The following is a 20,811-nucleotide window of genomic DNA, read 5'->3' on the forward strand; positions in this document are numbered from 1 at the left end:
TCTCCCTACCCAAACAGTAATGTCTATGAAGTCCTCAAAACAGGAAATCAAGCCAACTCTGCTCCCCCAAAGAACAAAATATTTCAAGAGCTAACAAAAAGATGTAGAAACATTTTAAAGAATTTAATACAGCTGACATTTTATTTGTTTTATTTTGGTGTCATATAATTACATGAGCAACATGGTGGTTACTAGATTCCCAGCACCAAGTCCCCACCATACAGCTGACATTTTAAATTCTCACTACCACCTAACAACCCATACAGCCTAGTTCTATTTGTCTCAGATTCTTCATGGGAAATAAATGGCAGTAACTTTAACACATAAACAAATACAGGTTCTGAACAATATGGTAACAGTTCAGGTAATTTCACAGATAGAACATGTCTTCCACCTCCTTCCTGCTTGCCCAGGAAACAACAATAAAAATGTATTGGTACTACATTAATTTTCTTCTAAACCAAGTTACCACTCAAAAAGAACCACAAGTCTCTTACTGTCCAGGCCTGTCAAAGTAATTCATGTGGAAAACAGAAGGGAAAAAAGCTTCAATTAAAATTAGCAAAAACAATGACATGTGAACATTAAGCTAATGAAGATTTTAGAGAGAAAAAAATTACTTACTGCTTGTTGTAATTCCTCCTTCACTTTGATTATCAGAGGATTTCAGGTCTAGACCAGCAAACTGAAAGATAAGATATTAAAACTTCACATGCTGACACATGCATTACTACACTACTAAGGTAAAAATCAAGTATAGATAGCATTACAAACAAAATACAAATCTCAAGACTTACATTCCCTTTAACCCTATATATAGGCTAGCTGCCCTGTCTGCAGCTGTTAAAAATCTTAAGTATAGTTGATACACAATATACTACTGGTTGCAACTGTACAACATAGTGATTCAATACTTATACCCATTATGAACTACTCACCAAGAAAAATGTAGTTACTGTCACCAAAGATACTAAAAATTACTTATAAACCCTACAAAGGACAAATGCAAGAGGCAGGACGCCAGCACCCCACTACAGATAGTTCAAACACCTTCATTTAAAGCAATTTTCCCTGCAAAAATTTTCCTTACTAAAAGATCTTTAATTATCAAACTAAATCGTTAATCATTTCTCAAAGCCACTGGTTTTCTGCTTGGTATTCTTTTAAGCCTAAAAACATCTACCCAAAAAACGTTTAGCACAATTTGAAATCTCCTTAAATAACCCTATCTCAAGACTGATCAACTATTCAATTCGGTTAATCCCTAAGCAGAAACCCACCCCTCATCACCAACTGGCAGTTAAGCATTGTGGCACTTTACTAACACTGGATCATTCAACTGAAAAGCAGTTATTTCTCACATTGCAGGGATTCTAGTGTGGCACAACTGACATTTCATTCTTGTAAAAGTCTGTCTTCAATCTCAGTTCCTACCTGCCAACACACTGGTGAGATTTCAACACCATAGAAAATGGTTATTCCGCTTTGTTGCACTGTAACTAACCAAAGAAGCTTAATTAAGTTCTATTTAGAAGCAGAACAGTTATATACACCAAAAAAAAAAACCCACGAAGAGCAAACAGCATTGTCACCAAATGTTACTAAGACAATAACGTTTATAAACACTGGAGTAAAAGTTTAAGATAACGTTACCAAATTACACCAAGGGTCAACATTAAGGCATTAAATCTTAATTATCACAACTTTTCCTGGACGAATTTGTTTACTACTTAATTCTAATGAGCCACGGGGTGCAGTTTTTCGAGTTAAACAGATTCCATTTGCACAGGTAATTTTACAAGTCTGAATGCCTTTGCTCTAGATTTATTTTCAACTTTTGTGCTCTTTTAAACACGTCAAATCTCATAAAATTGCAGGCTTTTAACATAACGCATCATTAGCAGGAAAACATCCTCATAAAAGCAAGCGGTGAGATCTATCAAATCCCTTAAATATACATGTAACTAAAATTTAGGAACAATTAGTGTCATTAAGCTTCTTGCACAATTTAGTAGGAGTTCGTCAGTTTGTGTAAAAAGTTATGCTCTATAAATTCCTTCTACTAAATGTGGAAGACATAAGGTGAGCCTTGAAAGTGCAAAACGACTCATTTACTGTTTCTCTGGAGAAAATAGAGAAAAATGAAATAGAGTAGCTCTCCTGGCTACTCAGACTACGTATCCTTTCCCCCATTCCCAGTAGTTTGGCGAAAAATGTATTCTGCTTAATTAGGGAAATCCTTAGCTTTGACTATTTCAAGGTTTCTCTCCTTAGGCACAATAAAGTCAGTAACAAAAACCTTATCTACTCAGCTGATCTACTGTCCGAGTACTTTTCGTCTCATTAACCCCAAAGTTGAACGATTAACAGAAGAACATGAACACCACATTGTACCACACCCCAAATACGCACGGCCCACGGCTAAACAGTCATCCCGCGACTTCACTGATTTAGGAGAGGGAGCAGGGCAGTACTAGCTTCCTAACTTCCCAAGAGTCTTCCAGCCTGCGTCCAGCTTCCATTACCCCCAGTCACCGGTTAAGGGAGGCACACAGAGGCCATTGTTCCCTCCTCTAGTGACTCTTCCGGCTCTCTTGCATCACAAAACTTTCCACTACCAAAACGCGGCCTCGTTATCGGCAGCACCCGGCTATTACAAGGAGGCAGAAGGCCCGCGAGACAAAACTAAATAACCGTTTCATAGTTTATTTTGTAGTCAGTCATTCGGCGGCCCCGCTCCCACCGACCCAGATCGGGTGGGCCTGAGGCTTGTTACCCGACAACAGCGAGGCACAGCCAAACAGCCTAAACAAAGCGGCCGCCGCCATTACCGCTAAGAGACGGCCTCACTCCTTCCCGACGCTCTCACATTCCGCGGCCGCCAACTACTCTCATGCGCACACCAACGACACTTCCAAGCTTTAATCAAGGCCGACCAATGACAACCAAGCCTCTCGTACCCTTTCGCGTACTTCCATCCATTTACTAATTAGTTATCGCAGCACACGTGCACCTCTGGGAGACTGCACGCGCACACATACAGAAGCCGCCACTGTGGGCAGCCGGGTAAGATACCTGAGTCGAGCCTGACCCTAGTAACAGTGAAAGCCGGAAATACTGCCGCCGCCTCTGCACAAGCTTAATAGGGTTTTCTCACCGCCTAGACTCCCACTCACCTCAAGCCACAGTTTCCTTCAAGGCGTCTAGTTTCCATTACGCCATAGGCTACCTTAGGCAGGGAAGGGGGAGCACGCAAACAGCCCAGAAGGCACATTTCTCCTTACCTGCTGGTGGACCCGCTCAAGCTCACTCATGCCAGAAGCGAACCAAGAAACCGGAGCTTTCCACCTTCGGTCCAGCGTTGTCCGTTCTGTGTATTCCTCTTACGTTCTCCCGGCACCACCCCTCTTACGTATAAATGACTAAATCGCGTTAGGATCTTCTGGTTAATCGCGTTTCCCTAAAACTCTCAGAACTCGCGAGAGCTTTATTTCTTCTGTCCTTCGGCAACGTCTTGGACTTCTTGGGAGCTGAGAATAAGCCGTCATTCTTCGAACTATCGCGAGAGCTTAAACGTAGTGCCAAATCCCCTTTAACTCCTCTTCTCCTCCGTGTTTTCGTAGGTTTCCTTCTTTACTGAGCTAGCGCTCTTTTCCTTTTCCCTTCCAGTAGTCAGATTTCACACAAAATGTTTACGTTTTTACTAGCCCTCGCCTGCCTTTGGGAAGTTTTTCCTATGCAAGACTATTAAAATACCCATAGTACGCATTGTGTGAGGGGATCACCGGGAGAACAGTGTAGGACAGAGAAGGCACACAGTGAATCTGTGGCATCTTGCTGTGCTGATGGACAGTGACTGCACTGGGGTATGGGTGGTGACTTGATAATAGAGGTAAATGTAGTAACCACACTGTTTTTCATGTGAATGTGAAACCTAAGTAAGAGTGTCTATCAATAATACCTTAATAAAAAAATACAGAAAAAACACCCAAATAACGTTTGATTCATGTGACCTCAGGTGTCGTCGGGTGCGTGGCCAGTTTGTGCAGAAGTCAACAGTGGCTTGAGTAGAATACTCTGGGAGGGGAAAGAAAAGACGTTGTGGGTAGAGTCTGCAGAGGATGTTCAGGTTGAGGAACATCGGAGGGGGTATTCCAGCTGGCTGTGGGAAGCTGCCCGTCTGAATGGTTTAGGATGCTGGGGTCTTGGGCAGGAACCCAAGGCCTCTCTGCTTTCGCAGCGGCCGAGATGTAACCCATGCTCTGGGGGCCACCCGTTATTTGGTGAGGGGACAATGAAACTACTTTAAGGTGAATGACGATTAGGTAAAGTGCCATCCCATCTCCTCCTCTCCTTCCTCTTGGCAGGAGGCATTTCGTTTTTCTCCGGTGGTGTAGGCTCTGTAGCTTCTACTGCTGCACTGCTGTCCAAAGCCACTGGGTCCTGGAGGTTGTGGATGATACTCTTGGGGCCCAACGGCTTTAGTGCTGTTTGGATGGGCATAATCCACCTGCTGAAAGAACTGTGCTTGTCCACATAGGCTTGGAATGGAAGGAAGTGAGCAACTGTTGTCAGAAGAATCACTTCTCTCTTAGGTTCCTTAGTTCAGATTTAGCGCCATAGGCCCCTCAAATGAAAGAGAACATTCAAGTGAGCAGCAGCTTCTGTGTAAGAAATGCACTAACATTCCTCTTAGGGAAACAATTAAATATGCAAGGTTCTGCACCATCCTCCATGGGTGTCCTGCTGCTGGGATTCATATTACATTCTCAAAACATTTGTCACATAAAAGATATTTCTGCTTTTTCAGTTTTAAAACACTCAAATGTGACTGGATCAAGTTTCTTTACTGCTTTTTCAACTTCTAGCTGGAAAGCTAGCTTACATAAACGTTTTTTCAGCAAGTAAAAAACCAGGACACTTACCATTGTGAACTTAATGCATAAATATGATTAAAAGGTATGATATAAACTAAATTCCCTAATGCATTTCCTCCCCAAAATGATCTAACACAACAAAATAAAAGGAATATACATAAAAATTATTTAATATGTAAATGTCCACATATACAAATACAATGTGTTCATAATTGCTTATGTAAACAGAGCTAATGTTTTCCAAAATGGTGGAAATATGTATTTACAATTATATGGCATTCCTATTCCTAAAAATATCCTAATATGTTGAGACTAGTCAAAATACTTTGTATTTATATGAAAAGCAGAGTTCTGACAGAAAGGGTTTTTGCATTTTCACCCATGTGAAAGATTGTAAAGAACTAACTGTTCACTGCATTTCAGGACATAGGACATGCCTGACCCTTTGCTAACCGTGGCCAGTGGCACTTGTCAGTCATCGTGAAAACCAGATTACACAAATTTGCAAAATGCTTTCCTGAGAAACTAATCTTCCTAATATTAAGGACCTTTTTGAACTCTGAGATTGGTGAGTTCATGCTATGGAGCACTAGGGAGGTGTATTCGCATCATTTCCTTTTCATTTAGAGTAGCACAAAATGTGAGTCTGAGACTTAGAAGATGATGCAGGGGTTCTTGATGACGAAGCCGAAGAATGAGCTTCACAAACACTCAAGGAAGTAGAGCAAGGTACAGGCTTTTATTTAGAGATAAAGTGAAAGGACAGAGCTCTCGGCTCACACCAGGAGAGGACAAGAGAGTCCATAGTGGTGCATTGTCTAGGGGGTTTTATAGGCAGTTGAGGATTTTTCGAGAACATGAAAGAAACTTAGGGATGTGGGATTGCATCACCTGCCCTGTCCTAAAGGTGGGCTGGGACATAGTCTGATTGCTAGGGCTGATAGCAGAGTCCTGGGTTATGCTGATACCCTTGCAGAACACTCAAACATTCAAGGCCAAGTTGCTCCTGGCCATTTGACCTTTCACTGATCTCACTGAAGATGTCTGTATCTTTACCCTAGAGAATTAGTGTGATCTTGAATTTGCAAAGTGCTTAGCACAAACTTTCAGTAGGAACTTCTTTGCCCATTGTTACATGGCTCTGACTGTAAATATTCCACCCTGCTTTTCCCGGAGGCCCTCACCCTACTCTGACTACACCCACCATTCCTGTCTCAAAGCTATGTTTCTGACAGGTCTTATGTATGTATGTGAAAATTAGCCCTAACAACAGACATAAATGTGGGTCAAATTGCAGTATTTCCAGAATCTCTTGCCTGGCCTTTGTACATCTCCATATCAGTAGTGTTTCCAAGGGTGGAGAAAAGTAGTACATTTCCATATCAATAGCTGATTACAAGGTGGGGCGAGCAAGGGTATATACCTGGATTGGGAGGTTTGGTGGAGACCCTTTTTGCAGTTGAGTTCCCAGAGACATGGGTGAGCCAAAATGGATGATTGCTTATACGTGTTAGGAAAATAGATATGAGTGGGGTGGAAAGAGGAAAAAGTCCAGGAAAGCCCACTAAAAAAGACTCAGAGTTAATGAGTTGCTCACTTAAAGCTCAACAAGCCAGGAGTAACTTGGCCTGCAATGTTTGAATGTTACCGAGATAAAGGAACGTATGTCAGCCATAGCCCATGTCTTTATTCTGTTAAACATGCAGGCCCAGATCTTATTAACCTATCTATAAGCTGTTTTTTCTCCTTTAGCCCTTATCAAGTAATTTGAAACCTTCGCATCGAATTTAGCATGCAGGCCCAGCTGTAAACACCATAGTGAAATACAAGAAGGATTCCTTCTTAAAGATAAAATTGCATTTTACCATTCAGGAAAATAAGAAGTAAGATTCTTTATGTACTCTTTAGCAGACAATAACTTAGCCCAACTTGTGGAGCTGGGCAGGTAGTTTTAATTGATATGTTCTCAAACCAAGCTGCTCTCCTGGGAGGTGACCAGAGCAGTAAATTTCTTGTTTTAATTTTATTTATTTATTATTATTTTTTATTAAGGTATCATTGATATACATTCTTATGAAGCTTTCACATGAAAAACGTGGTTATTACATTCACTCTTATTGAGTCGACCCCCCTTATCCAATTGCAGTCACTGTGCCTCAATGTAGTAAGATGCCACAGACTCCCTATTTGTCTTCTTGAGCTACACTGTCTTCCCTGTGACTCCACACAGACACCATGTGCACCAATCATGATACAACACAATCAGCTTCTCTCTCCTTCCCCACCAACCCTTCCACACCCCTACCCTTTGGTAACTACTAGTCCCTTCTTGGAGTCTACAAGTATCCTGGTATTTTGTTCCTTCAGTTTTGCTTCATTGCTCTACTCCACAATTGAGGGAAATCATTTGGCACTTGTCTTTCTCTGTCTGACTTATTTCACTGAGCATTATACCTTCTAGCTCCATCCATGTTGTTGCAAATGGTAGGATTTGTTTGTTTCCTATAGCTGAATAATATTCCATTGTGTATATGTACCACCTCTTCTTTATCCATTCATCTACTGATGGACACTTAGTTTGCTTCCCTATCTTGACTACTGTAAATAGTGCTGCAATAAACATACGGGTGCATATCTTTTTGAATCTGAGATCCTCCATTCCTAGTGTAAATTTCTAGGAGTGGAATTCCTGGGTCAGATGGTATTTCTATTTTATGATTTTTGAGGAACCTCCATATTGCTTTCTACAATGGTTGAACTAGTTTACCTTCCTACCAGCACTCTAGGAGGGTTCCCTTTCTCCACATCCTCATCAGCATTTGTTGTTCCTAGTCTTTTTCCGCCCCTTTTGAAGATTCTGCTCTCCTATAAGAGAAGTGCATGATTCAATTAGCAGATGAAAGAAAAGGCCCAAATCGAGCCAGAAAGGAGTCCACAGCATTACCACCCACCTTCAGATGCACAGTGAGATAAATGCAGCACCTGATAGGGAGGGAAGGACCAGTGATGACAGAAGAGGGACAGGCTTTGCCATGGGTATAGTCCAGAGTTGGGAAGCTTGGTCTCCAGTGACCAGCTCAGTCACTGACTGAGTGTGACTTTGAAGCTCAGTTTCTATGGGATTCATTTTTTTTGCATCCTTTTAATATGGAGATGAGAATATAGATCTTTCTAGTTCTTTAATGAGTAGGATGAGTTGAGAGCAGAAAGAGGAAGGGGGGAAGTTCACTGTGAAGTGGAAAGTGCCCTACGTGCAATCTTTTATGATCACTAATAATGTATTACTTGGAATGGAACTACAAATCCAAATTAAGGGAGGAAAGATGGGAAGATGCAGATCCTTGTTCTTACGTCTTTAAAGATGACATTTCGATAAAGAGTAGTAGTTTGACTTCCCTTATAATCATAACAATAGTTATGGAAGTGATTGTTCGTCTAGAGGGACATTTCCAAAAGTGCAAGATACTCATTAAAGCAAGCCTTCCTTGGCCATATAAGTAATGCACATTGTAATGATCTTTGAAGACTGAATGAACATATTAAAGGTTCTGCAAAGCTCTGCAACAAAGAAATCCATCTGACATTGTTCAGTCCAGTAAATCCTCAGTTTATTAAGCATGGACCCTCCTCCTACCCCACCTAATCTTCTCTGTGTTGGCCAACTTAACTGGTGTGAGGTGATATCTCCTTGTGGTTTTAATTTGCATTTCCCTGATGATTAGTGACGTGGAGCACCTTTTCATGTGCCTTTTGGCCATCTGAATGTCTTCTTTGGAGAAGTGTCTGTTCATGTCCTATGCCTATTTTTTAATAGAGTTATTTGCTCTATTGGGTGTTTGAGGTGTGTGAGTTCTTCAATATTTTGGATATTAACCCATTGTCAGATATCTTTTACAAATATATTCTCTCATACGGTAGGATGTCTTTTTGTTCTATGGACAGTGTCCATTACTGTACAGAAGGTTTTTAGCTTGATGTAGTCCCAATTGTTAATTTTTGCTTTTGTTTTCCTTGCCTGAGGAAATGCTTTCAGGAAAAAGTTGTTTATATTTAAGAGATGTTTGCATATGTTTTCTTCTAAGAGTTTTATGGTTTCATGTCTTATATTCAGGTATTTGATCCATTTTGAGTTTTGTTTTGTGTATGGGGTTAGACAATAATCCAGTTTCATTCTCTTTCATGTAGCTGCCCACTTTTGTCAACACTAGCTGTTGAAGAGGCAGCCATTTCTTCTTTGTATATCCATGGTTCCTTTATCGTATATTAATTGACCATATTTGCTTGGTTTTGTATCTGGACTGCCTAGCCTGTTCCATTGGTCTATGTGTCTGTTTCTTATGCCAGGACCAAATTCTCTTGGTTACCATGGCTTTGTAATAGAGCTGGAAGTTGGGGAGCATAATTCCCCCAGCTTTATTCTTCCTTCTCAGGATTGCTTTGGGTATTCGGGGTCTTTTGTATTCCATATGAACTTTAGAACTATTTGCTCTAGCTCATTGTGGAATGCTTTTGCTATTTTGGTAGGGATGGCATTTAATCTGCAGATTGTTATAGGCCGGATGGCCATTTTGACTATTTTAATTCTATCCTTGAACACAGCATGTGCTTCCATTTATTGGTATCTTCTTTCATTTCTCTCAGGGGTGTCTTGTAGTTTTCATTGTGTATGTCTGTAAGTCCATGGGGAGGAAATCCCAGGGCAAAGTATCTCTAAAAACTGAGATCTAAGGGATAAATAAAGTTTAAAATCTGGTTATTGCTTACAAACTACAGTCCAGCACCATCTCTTTCCCTTGCTCTGGAAGAAGCAACCAAGCAAACTCTTTCCCCTAACCTCTCAGGTTCATACACTCATGGTTGCCCAGGTAATTACCCACTGACAAGGAGATGAATTTCTCTCCAGCCCTGAGGGTATTCGAATGCACCAAAGCCAGGTGAGACATTCTGGAAATATTACAATTTTACCCACAAGGTCTTCTCTTCCATGGATAGGTTTATTCCTAGGTATTTTTTCTTTTTGATACAGTTGTGAATGGAATTGTTTTCCTGATTTCTCTTTATGCCTGTTCATCACTAGTATATAGGAATGCAACAGATTTCTGTGTATTACTTTTGTATCCTTAAACTTTGAATTCAGGTATTACATTTAGTAATTATGGAGTGGATTCTTTAGGGTTTTTTATGTACAACATCATGTCATCTGCAAACAGTGACAGTTAAACTTCTTCCATACCAATATGGATGCCTTTTAATTCTGATTAAAAGGCATGTGGTCTGATTGCTGTTGCAATTTTTAAAAATTATGGAGATAAAAAGCTTACCTGTTAGCATGATGTGTAAGATAGTTGAAAAAATTTGCAATTGTTACCTTTAATGTAGGCTGGACTTATGATTTCCTTTTATTTAGAGTTCTTCAGAGAAACAGAAACAATATATATGAATGTATATATGTGTTTATGCAAGAGAATTACTATAAGGAATTACTTTACCCAAAATTATGGAGTTTGACAAGCCCTATTATCTGCATACAGCAAGGTGTAGACCCAGTGGCTCAATTCCCAGTATGAAAGCCAGCAGCCTTGATCTTGAGACCCAGGAAGACCTGATTTTCACTGTGATTCCAAAAGCCAAAAGGACTAGTGTCCTAGCTCAAACAGGTAGGAGGAATTCCATATTATCCTTTGTGCTCTATTCAGGTCTTCATTTGATTGGAAAACGTTATCTATCCTAGACAGAAAAATCTGCTTTACTCATTTTACCATTCAAATGTTGATCTTACCTAGAAATACCAGATAGTTGACCAAATATCTCAGTACACTGTGGCCCAGTCAGGTTTTACATGAAAACATTTTTCTATCAAATAGAATATGGCCAAAGTAGCAAGGTGTGACTTACAAGGATTGCTCTTTCAAGGAAGTTACTATGTTTTGAGGACACTTAGAAAAACCTTGTGGATTGCTCCATGTGGGTTGCAAGCAAGATCTTCTGTCAACAAATGTTGAACATCAACTTGACATCCATGTGATTGAACCTCCAAGAAGTGGCTCCTCCAACTCAGTGAAGGGTTTACATGACTACATCCCTGGCCAACAACCTAAAACTTCAAAGCCAGAAACTCCCAAGTAAACTACTCCCATATTCCTGTTTCAGAAACTCTGAGGATAATGTGGTATAATAAAACACTATTTATGAAGTATGAGCTTTAGATCATGGTTCTCAAAAATGCCTTGGGAGCTTAAAAAAATTGAGTTGACAGATAATCTGGCAATCACATTTTCTCATATTTTAAGAATAGGCCCTGGCATCTGAAAATTTTTTACATTTAGAGCTTTGAAAGCAAACTGCACCCAAACTCAGCCCTAAGTAACTTGAGGTTTAGTTTGTTTCAGGATGGGACTTTGTTATTTATTTTTTAAACTCAGAATTCTGATCTGCAGTCAGTGTTGGAAATCAGTTGAGCTAGATGGTCTCTATATAAAGTATTAGCTATTAAAGAGTTGGTGCTTAACATACCTGCTTGCACATAACAGGATTTTCTTGTTGGTGCTTATGAGAACCAAGAGTGAATTTGCTCTTCATTTTTGGGCACTTTAAAAAATGAAACTAGAAAAATAAATGTTTATGGACCAAATTTTCCACATACAGATTATAATTATTTTGACTGAAAAGAGTAAGTCCACCCTGGGTGAGAAAAACCATGATACAAAACTTACCTCTGAGATTTGTTATTATCGTAGGATGGTGAAATTTGTACTATGCAATGAACTTACTATGCAATGAATTCAAATCACTGCTGTATCACATATTACTGAGACCTTTATTCTCTTCAAGTCTAACTCTTACCTACAACTTGGAATAATTAAGCACCCACCCCCAAAATAAGGCTGCTTTGAGAACTGAGGTAATATACGTAAAGTGTTTACAGCAAATTGACATTTCAGAAATGCTCAAAGGCTCTTACCTATTCTTTTAATCTGGATTAGTGATAGTAATATACAGGATTAAAAAATTCCTTAAGTGTTGTCAATACCTGAGTCTTCCCTAACTATGCTTTCATTTCTGATTAATGTTCAATGGTTCACATTAACTAAGGGGCTTGCCTCTATTTAAACTCACTGGTTAACAAATTATTTCCTTTCACAAATAACCACTGATAGATGGGAAAGTTACCAGAAAAGACACATGGAAGACCTAGCTATTGGCATCCTAGAAGCTGCTTCCAGGATGGCTAGTGATTATTTGAAAGGCTAAATGCAATCAATTAAATATTCAGGTATGAAAAAAATTAGGGGAGACTAACAGGGTATTTCAAACTTTCTCTAAAAACAGTAGTAGTATTAAGACCCTTAGGGAAAAGGAAATGTTAGCTATTTGGCACTGTATTCCCCCGTGGTTATGATCTTGCAGGAGTAAATAAAATGATTGTCATAATGATGGAAAACAATACAAGGGATGAAATTTATTGTTTGCAGCTTCTGTAGAAATAAAACAGAAGTGTCTGTGTCTTCAAGCTAATTTTGTAGTAAAAATTTCGATAATGAAAAGATGTAGGAATTCATCTTAAGTACTGTGTAGGCTCTTAGAATATACTACTTCTTAACTCTCACACATTTGCTCATTTTACACATGATGAAAACAAAATATATAGGAGTCATATTACTTACCAGAGGTTAATAATGAGGTACTAGTAGAGCTCCTATGGCTGTGTTCTTATCAAATCACTATAAACTGACATTAAAATAAAGCTGTAAATTGTTGGTTTTTCTAGTTGTTTCCTGCCCCGGCCGGCAGGGAGTTCAACAAGGGCTCGAGGGGAAGTTAACCTGGATGAGGGACAAACCAGACACAAAGAAGGAGACCAAGTCGAAAGTCTGATCAAGGTCTCAAAGTTTATTCTTACAAGGTAGATTATATAGGAGCTAGGAGGGGGAAACAGCCCCAGCTGAAGTGGCAAGGATTATCTAGGTTGCTAGGATACCTAACTGAAGAATGTTCTCTGGAAAAGATCATGGGTGGGGGATTACTGAGGAAAGACAGAATGTTTTACTAAGGAGGAGATGTTATCACGGCAGCTGCTTAATCTCTATCCCAGCGGTCTAATCGGTCTAATCGCAAGCTGGGTCAACTGATCTTTTGTAAACAGGGCAGGCTTGAGAAAATAGAGACCTAGGCGAAAAGGGCGAGACCATTGTTTCTATGGCCTGTGGCTCCCGACAGTTTCCTGCTCATAATGACTCTACATGAGAGCAAGAACGCAAGCTAAGGACATTCTGAACGATATCCTGCATTTACTGAGAAAGCACTGTTAAATCATTTATTTTTATGTTCTTACAGAAGAATCAAAACATAGGACCAGTAAAGTTTAAGTGGATTAGCATGATGCTGTAGGGTATGGGAAAATTTCTTCTACCCTTTTAGACTTTTGGGCTAGGTTTGGGAAAGTGATATCCAGAGAAAACTGAAATCACAGTGAACTGTAATAATGCCTATCCATAATGATATGGGATATAAGAGCAAGCACTGATTCTGTCACATAGCCATAGCAAGTAATGCCTTTGCAATCCTTACTGATAAGTTCTATAATTAAACTGAATTGTATATTTACTTAATGTGATACCAGCATAGTTGATAAGATTTAACTACTTTATGTATATAGTACTAGAATTGATGAGATGTATTGGGAAACTGATTTGAAGTCCCTTTAGCATGTTAATATTACAGAAAATGACTGGCTGAGGAAGAAATGGTGTTAACTAGTCATCTATACTAAATAGTTTTACAAAAGTTCATCTGAAGATATACTTAGCAGGTCAAAGGAAAAATTAGTAATCAAATTAGTACAGAAATGTGAAAACCTATGTAATAGGATTAAAGGAAGCATTTATTTTTTAAAATCTACGTCCACCCATACTGGTTCCTTCAAATGTTAGGGATATCTATATTGATAATGTATTGCTGTATATGCTATACAAAAGCAAGACTAAATGTAGATGCTCAGCAAAATATAAATTGTTTTTATGTTGAACAGCTGGAGGGTGGGCTGTGTAGAAAAGGGTCTACCTCCTGCACAGTGGTAAGCCTCTAAGCCTCAGAATGTCTTCCCTGATAAAACCTGTCTTTGTTTTCCTGTTGTTTTGGGGTTTCAGCTGATACTTACCACAGTGAGATTTATTGAGGAGCCTACATTGCAGTATCAAGATTCATATCTAAAAGATTGAGCCAATAAAAACTCAGCATTAAAGTTTATGTGCACTTTCCTGTTAATACTCTATGCATTCTGTTACACATCATTGCTAGTGGAACTACTTAGCATTATCCATAACTTCATGGAGGGAGGGAAACTAGGAGCTTTGACCTAATTTTAACTCCCACAACTCTGCCTCATGTGTCTTTTCAGCTGGCTGATTTTATTCTAATCTGTAGCCTTTTATGTAAGTAGGTTACAAACAAGAACCAATTTCATAGCTCTTATTGAGTTAACATGACTCTTTCAAGAGAATTATCAAACCTTGGGGTCGTCTTGGGGGAAACCTGGGTCATTACAGGTACTTAAAATTCAATTTGAAATTCATAGAACTTCCAAATAAAGTAAAAGTAACTCATGGGTGAGCAGAAAGAGGAAAAATACTAATAAATACTGGGGAAAAACATATTCTGATATTCTAATTTAGTTATTTGAATATGTAGTTATGTTCCCTAATCACTGAAATTCAAATTGAAGTGCCTCCTGCTCTGTGTTTTTTTAACCAATATTAGGTTTAGATATTGTTATGATTCACTTTTAAAAATTAACCATGAAGAAATATTATTTGTGCAGTTCTAATTTTTGTATATAAGTAACTAAGGGAGAAGACTGAGAAATTAAATTTCGATTGACAAGTAAGCCAGTAAAAAACAGAAACTTTTTTACTTTCTTTTATTTTGGCATGATTAATCTAAAATTACATGAGGAACATTACGCTGACTAGACTCTCCCCATCACCAAGTCCGCCCACCCACATACCCTATTAAGACACTGTCCATCAGCATAGTAAGATGCTATAGAATCACTACTTGTCTTATCTGTGCACTATTTACAATAGCCAAGAAATGGAAGCAACCTAAGTGTCCATAAGTAGATGAATGGATAAAGAAGAGGTGGTACATATACACAATGGAATATTATTCAGCCATAAGAAGGAAACGAATCCTACCATTTGCAACAACATGGATGGAGCTAGAGGGTATAAGCTCAGTGAACTAAGCCAGGCGGAGAAAGACAAGTACCAAATGATTTCACTCATATGTGGAGTATAAGAACAAAGCAAAAACTGAAGGAACAAAACAACAGCAGAATCACAGAACCCAGGAATGAACTAACAGTTACCAAAGGGAAAGGGACTAGGGAGGATGGGTGGGAAGGGAGGGGTAAGGGGGAGTGGAGGGAAAGAAAGGGGGCCTTACGAATAGCATGTATAATGTGATGGTCAGGGCACGGGGAGGGCTGTTGAAACACAGAGAAGACAAGTAGTGAGTCTACAGCATCTTACTACGGTGAAGGACACTGACTGTAATGGGATTTGTGGGGACTTGGTGATGGGGGTCGTCTAGTAACCATAATGTTCCTCATGTAACTGTAGATTAATGATACCAAGGAAAAACAGTGGGAGGTTACTGTGGGCGGTGATGGATATAATCTATGTCCTTGATGGTGATGTTTTCACAGGTGTATACTTGTTCCGAAAGTCACTGTCTTGTACACCATTAAGTAAATACAGCTTTTGACATATTATATCCCAATAAAATACTTTTTTAATCACATGTATAAAAAAAGAATCTCTCTGGCTTTATATTTCTGTAGTACCAAAGAAACCCTAAAATAAGAGATTGGTTATGTAGAGTAGTGATTATATATAGTGGAAATAATACCTTCCATTTATATTTGTATTTCTACTTTTTCAGTTCCAAACGCTTTATGTCAAAAAACCGCCAAACCTCCTTGTCCATTAAAATACCATCAAATTCACAGAAATATAGTTAACATTTGTAGATTCTGTATTTACTAATATGTCTGGTTAGTAAAATTCACTTTTAACCTCACACTCAATACTGTGTTGCCATTCACTGAAGTGCACAAAACAGTCAAAAATTTTAGTAGCCTGGTATGAATGTCCCCAGACAAAGCTAAGGGAGGTGAAAATGACCTTCATATATATGTATTTTTCTTGGTGAGTGCCACTTCTACTCCTTTTCTTCCTGCTTCTTGTTGGGCTTTTGCTATTAATGGTCCCCAAGCAAAACACTAAGTGCTGCCTAATATTCTGAAGCATAGGAAGGCTCTGTCATGCCTTATGGAGAAATTACATTTTAGATAAGCATTGACTAAGGATGAGTCATAAGCCTGGTAGACTTGAGTTCAATGTGGATTAACAACGGATATGAAGTAAGGTGTCTTCATGCATATATGAATATAAGACCAGTTAATATATCAATAGGCTGATGAAAATATGATCAGAGGTTTATAGGATCTAACCCTGTATTTCCCCTATGAGCACTGGTTCAATGTTTGCTAACTCAGTGTGCACAATGACTTTATAGAATATAACTAATGTAAATAACAAGAACTGCCTGTAAAAATGTGCCAAAAGTATGATTCTGTTTAATGTGGGAAATTTTTGAAGTATCAGTGCTTAGTTTTCTTTCCTCTTAATCCTTATACACGTGGGCAAAGGATGAATGCGTTTTTAGCACAACAGCATAATGTATTTGAAATACTGAACTCATTGTTATTCCAATGCATATTTTGCAAATAATTAATTTTAATGTGTAGTCCTTAAGAACAAAAGAATAACCAGAACCAAAGCCAACCACAGGACAAAATTATTCTCAAGCCAAATTCTATTTGTGAATTAAGCAAAATAATTTCTATAAAACAAAACAGAAAAATATTAAATAGTACAGAATGGGATGTATCTTTTTTTGCAGGGATATTTGTTTTATAAACTGGTTCCAAAATATTACACACATTCACGAGTTACCAATTCTTTTTAAAATAGAGCATTAACTTGAGTTTCTTGGAATTCTGAGGCAAATGTTTATTCTAAAACAGTACTTCAGAATTACACTTGAGAAGTTTATATTTCAAACTCCACAACAATCGAGTTTTGGAATGGAAAAGGATCTGGGATATTTCTTGCCTCAAGTAAATTGTGACTGACTAGAAAATCAGCCAGACATCTTGGTGCAATGTTGCTTCAAAACACTGTGGAATTCTGATGACATCCACTTCACTGGTCTCCTGTGGAGACAAAATTTTAGAACCTTCACCTAATAATCACTATCAGAAATAAAACACATCAAATACAGTTTCCTATTATGTTCCATACATTCTGACAGAGCAAAGTTTTGCATATTTATTTTAATATCTTAAAATTCCAATTTTTAAAACTTCCATGTTTTTTAATCCCATCAAAAGAATGTACTGTCAAACATTGAAAATAAAGAATATCTATAACTAAAAACTGCTTGTTTGTCACATATCTCCCCTTATTGTATTTTTTCTTCCATAAGACATAAAAACTCTTGGTGAAAAGATCTTTTGGGAGTAAATTTCTGTCATTCAGGTAATTTTGTCCTCAGTGGCTACACAAACTCACAGTGTGACATGCTAAATGTTACCATTAGCATAACTACCCATATTTGAATTATTGAAGTAGTAACAGAATAATAGGACAATGAAAAATACCCAGAAACAATGTTATATACCAGTTTTTCCAGTATTATCCATATTAATTCAAGGGCTACTTCTCAGCCTTAACAAAGCTGCAATAACTAAAAATCAACAAGATACTACTGGCATGATTGATATGGATGAGCTCTTTTGATCCAATTGCTTTGAAGAAGATATACTGGTTGCAGAATGCAGCAGACGTAAGAAAAATTATTTTTTGTAGTTGACTCCTAATCCAAAATTTTTTCTTGCCTAAGAATTAACAAATATTAATATACCATATACCCCTTTGCCATTTACATATTAGTACCAGCTATTTATTACAAAAGACTGTACACTTTCCCTTAAATTGGCTTATATATTCATAGCAAATTTCTGAAAATGAAACAGTGAATATACCCTCTGTGGTAAACAATTTTTCTAGTTTTAAATACAAGCCAGACACAGTAAAAGTTTGGACTGTAAATAGAAGCCAGACACAGAAAAAGTTGGACTGTAAAGCCTGAGTGTGTGGTTAAAGGAACCAGTTAAATACGGGTGTTTCACTGATCCTTCACTTGAGATAAGGATACTTTTTCATTGCCTTCATAATTTTCTTGTGCTTGTTGACCAGTTTGCTAGTAGTTGTTCAAGGTTTGTGCTGCAGGCCCTGTATATGGCTGTCCATGCACATGATTACTCTGAGGGTGAAAGAGACCTGTAGGTTAAACATCTCACATATCACAATCAATTAAAATGCATGAGCTGAAGGTTGTCTAAAAGCAGATATGTCTCCTATTTCTAGGAATTTATCTTTAAAAAATGCAGTAGTTAAGAAATAACTTAGAAGTCAATTCCTGAATTGCTACAAGTACTACTATGATAAATAGTGTTTTGAGAAAAAGCTACACGTAAATCTGCGAGGTTATGATATAATATGATTTTCCCCTCATCAAGGAAGTGTTTTGACACTGTTTTTCACCAATGCCTCTGCTAAGAGCATTGGTTCCTCCAAGTGTGGTCCTTGATTAACACTATCAACATCAGTGGGAAACTTGTTAGAAATGAAAAGTGTTGCAAAAACACTCACTCTGACTGAGTGAAAAATATTGAAGGTGGGACGAAGCAACCTCTATTTCTAACAAATGCTTGTAGGTGATTCTGAGGCATTCTAAATTTAAGAACTACAGTCTTGAAAGATCTGAATTAGTCATGTTTGTGGTTTAAACTCAGAACCATCCTCATAAAACTTGTCCCCAAAATTGTTATTTTTAAATGAACATTTGATCATCTGTGTTTCTCAGTGAACCATCTATTGAAAAATCAAAAACTTAATTTAAAAAAAATTTATGAAATTCAATACTGCAGCCAAACCAATCAAGACATCCCTTTCTTAACATTTATTTGATAGCTATCAATTTTATGTTAATGTAAAACATCACATAATTTTATTAATTAAGGCCTGTGTAGTTGGCAGAGTACCATGCGGGCAGATAGAAACATGCTATTTCAATCCAATACCTCCTTATCAACCTGGCAAGCTATTCTAGATAATCCCTTATTATGTTACATCACAACTAGTAAGTTACAAAACAGTTGAGAAAAATAAATGCTGTTTAAGTAAAGCACAAAGAATTGGTTTGGGTGATAAAAATTAAAAACAAAAATACTCCAACTCCTATTTACCTGCTGATAGTGAGATCCAGATGACTTAGTATGTAATGGGCATCTTCTGGTGCAGGGGACTGATGCTCATCTGGGGCATCTTGGTCTTGTGGATCCTAATTTTAAATATTTAAAAGAGATTAAAAGGTTGATTATAAAAGCAACTTAAATTTATTTTCAATCTACCAGTGAGATATTTTTTTTAAATCCTAAATGCTGCCATGTTTATTTAATGTTTTTTCATTTACTGTGATAAAATAAACTGCAATTAGAGGAAAACATTTAGAGTATCCTAAATATGTTTTTAGATAGTTTTGCAGAAAGTACTTCAAAATAATGAGAACAGAGGAGGTTAGGCTCTGTTGATTTCTTAAAAAAATCAGTCATCACAAAACACTAAAACCAACAAACTGCAACACATATTCTTTACACAGTAACATGCCCTATAAAAAATTACTTTATTTTCTTCCATTTCGATTTGCTGTCCATTGGTGGCTTTTTTTTTTTTTACTTCCTCTGGACAGAATTCACAAGCCTTTTCAAGTGTCATCCTAGCACTATGTGACCTCCCTAATAAATAACCACATGATGATGTTTTATTGCTTTGCACTGGATAAGACCAATTTCTATAAGTGTATTGAGGGTTGCAAGGGTACAGTCTTCTTTCAAGTTCATCTGCAAGCCATTCTACAGCCCAGATTCACTTTCTTGTAAGATCTCCACTACCCTTCAAAAGAAATAAAACTATTTATGAAAAAGAATTTAGAATAATTTCAATGTTAATTTAAAATGCAAATTCCAAATTTTCATGATTCCAGTTACTACAAATCTTGAGGAAAGACTTCCACCTTTAACATTTGGTGAGCAACAGGACAGCGGCTAAACAGAGCTACCACACATTTTATACACTGATACGCTCATTTTTGATAGTGATTTTTAGAACAATTGATTATTATATCAATTAATCCATCTTGATCATCTGGGATTCCTTTAAGAGCATTACAAATTCTAAAAAAGGGGAAGATATAAAAATTTGTGACAGGTAGTAAACATTTGAAGCCTACTATGCACTGTTCAGCATACGTTTTTGGATGTGATGATCTAATCTATTTAACACTCTTAAGCTTTAGTAAACTCATTTACTTGTTGAGAAAACAAGTACAGAAATAAAAAAGCAGCCAATATGCCAGAGTTACAATCAATTTGGTTAGTTGGCTACCAGTCCGACCTGAGAATTTGAAGTCTTAACAAACTGTTATCAATCCAAAATGCTTTTGCTATAAGAATACCAATGCTGCATTATTTTTATTGAAGGTATCTACCAGTATGTCCTACCTTTGTGGCTTGAGAATTGTTTGCTTTGAATCAGATCATTTTGAAAGATTGCTTCTTGGAATGCAAAGTGAGTTTCTAGTGATTATTAAAGTGAATACAAAATTAACTTGAATTATCTTCCTTAGAATACACATATGGTGGGTAAAGCAATTTTCACTGGCAAGAGTAAAATATGGTTTATTTGCCATTGACAATTATTGCACCTCAGTTCTAGCCAAATCTCAACATAACATTTTTCATTGCCAA

The 20,811-nt window shown here is 37.7% G+C and overlaps 1 pseudogene; it reads left to right on the forward strand.

Annotated features, from left to right (window-relative positions):
* Nucleotides 1-3,312: 3,312 nt before the first annotated feature.
* The window catches only part of LOC130682198 (regulator of nonsense transcripts 3B-like), a 48,232-nt pseudogene continuing 30,733 nt past the window's right edge, over nt 3,313-20,811 (forward strand).

This window comes from Manis pentadactyla, chromosome Y, assembly GCF_030020395.1.
Source record: "Manis pentadactyla isolate mManPen7 chromosome Y, mManPen7.hap1, whole genome shotgun sequence".
In the NCBI taxonomy this organism is placed as follows: domain Eukaryota; kingdom Metazoa; phylum Chordata; class Mammalia; order Pholidota; family Manidae; genus Manis; species Manis pentadactyla.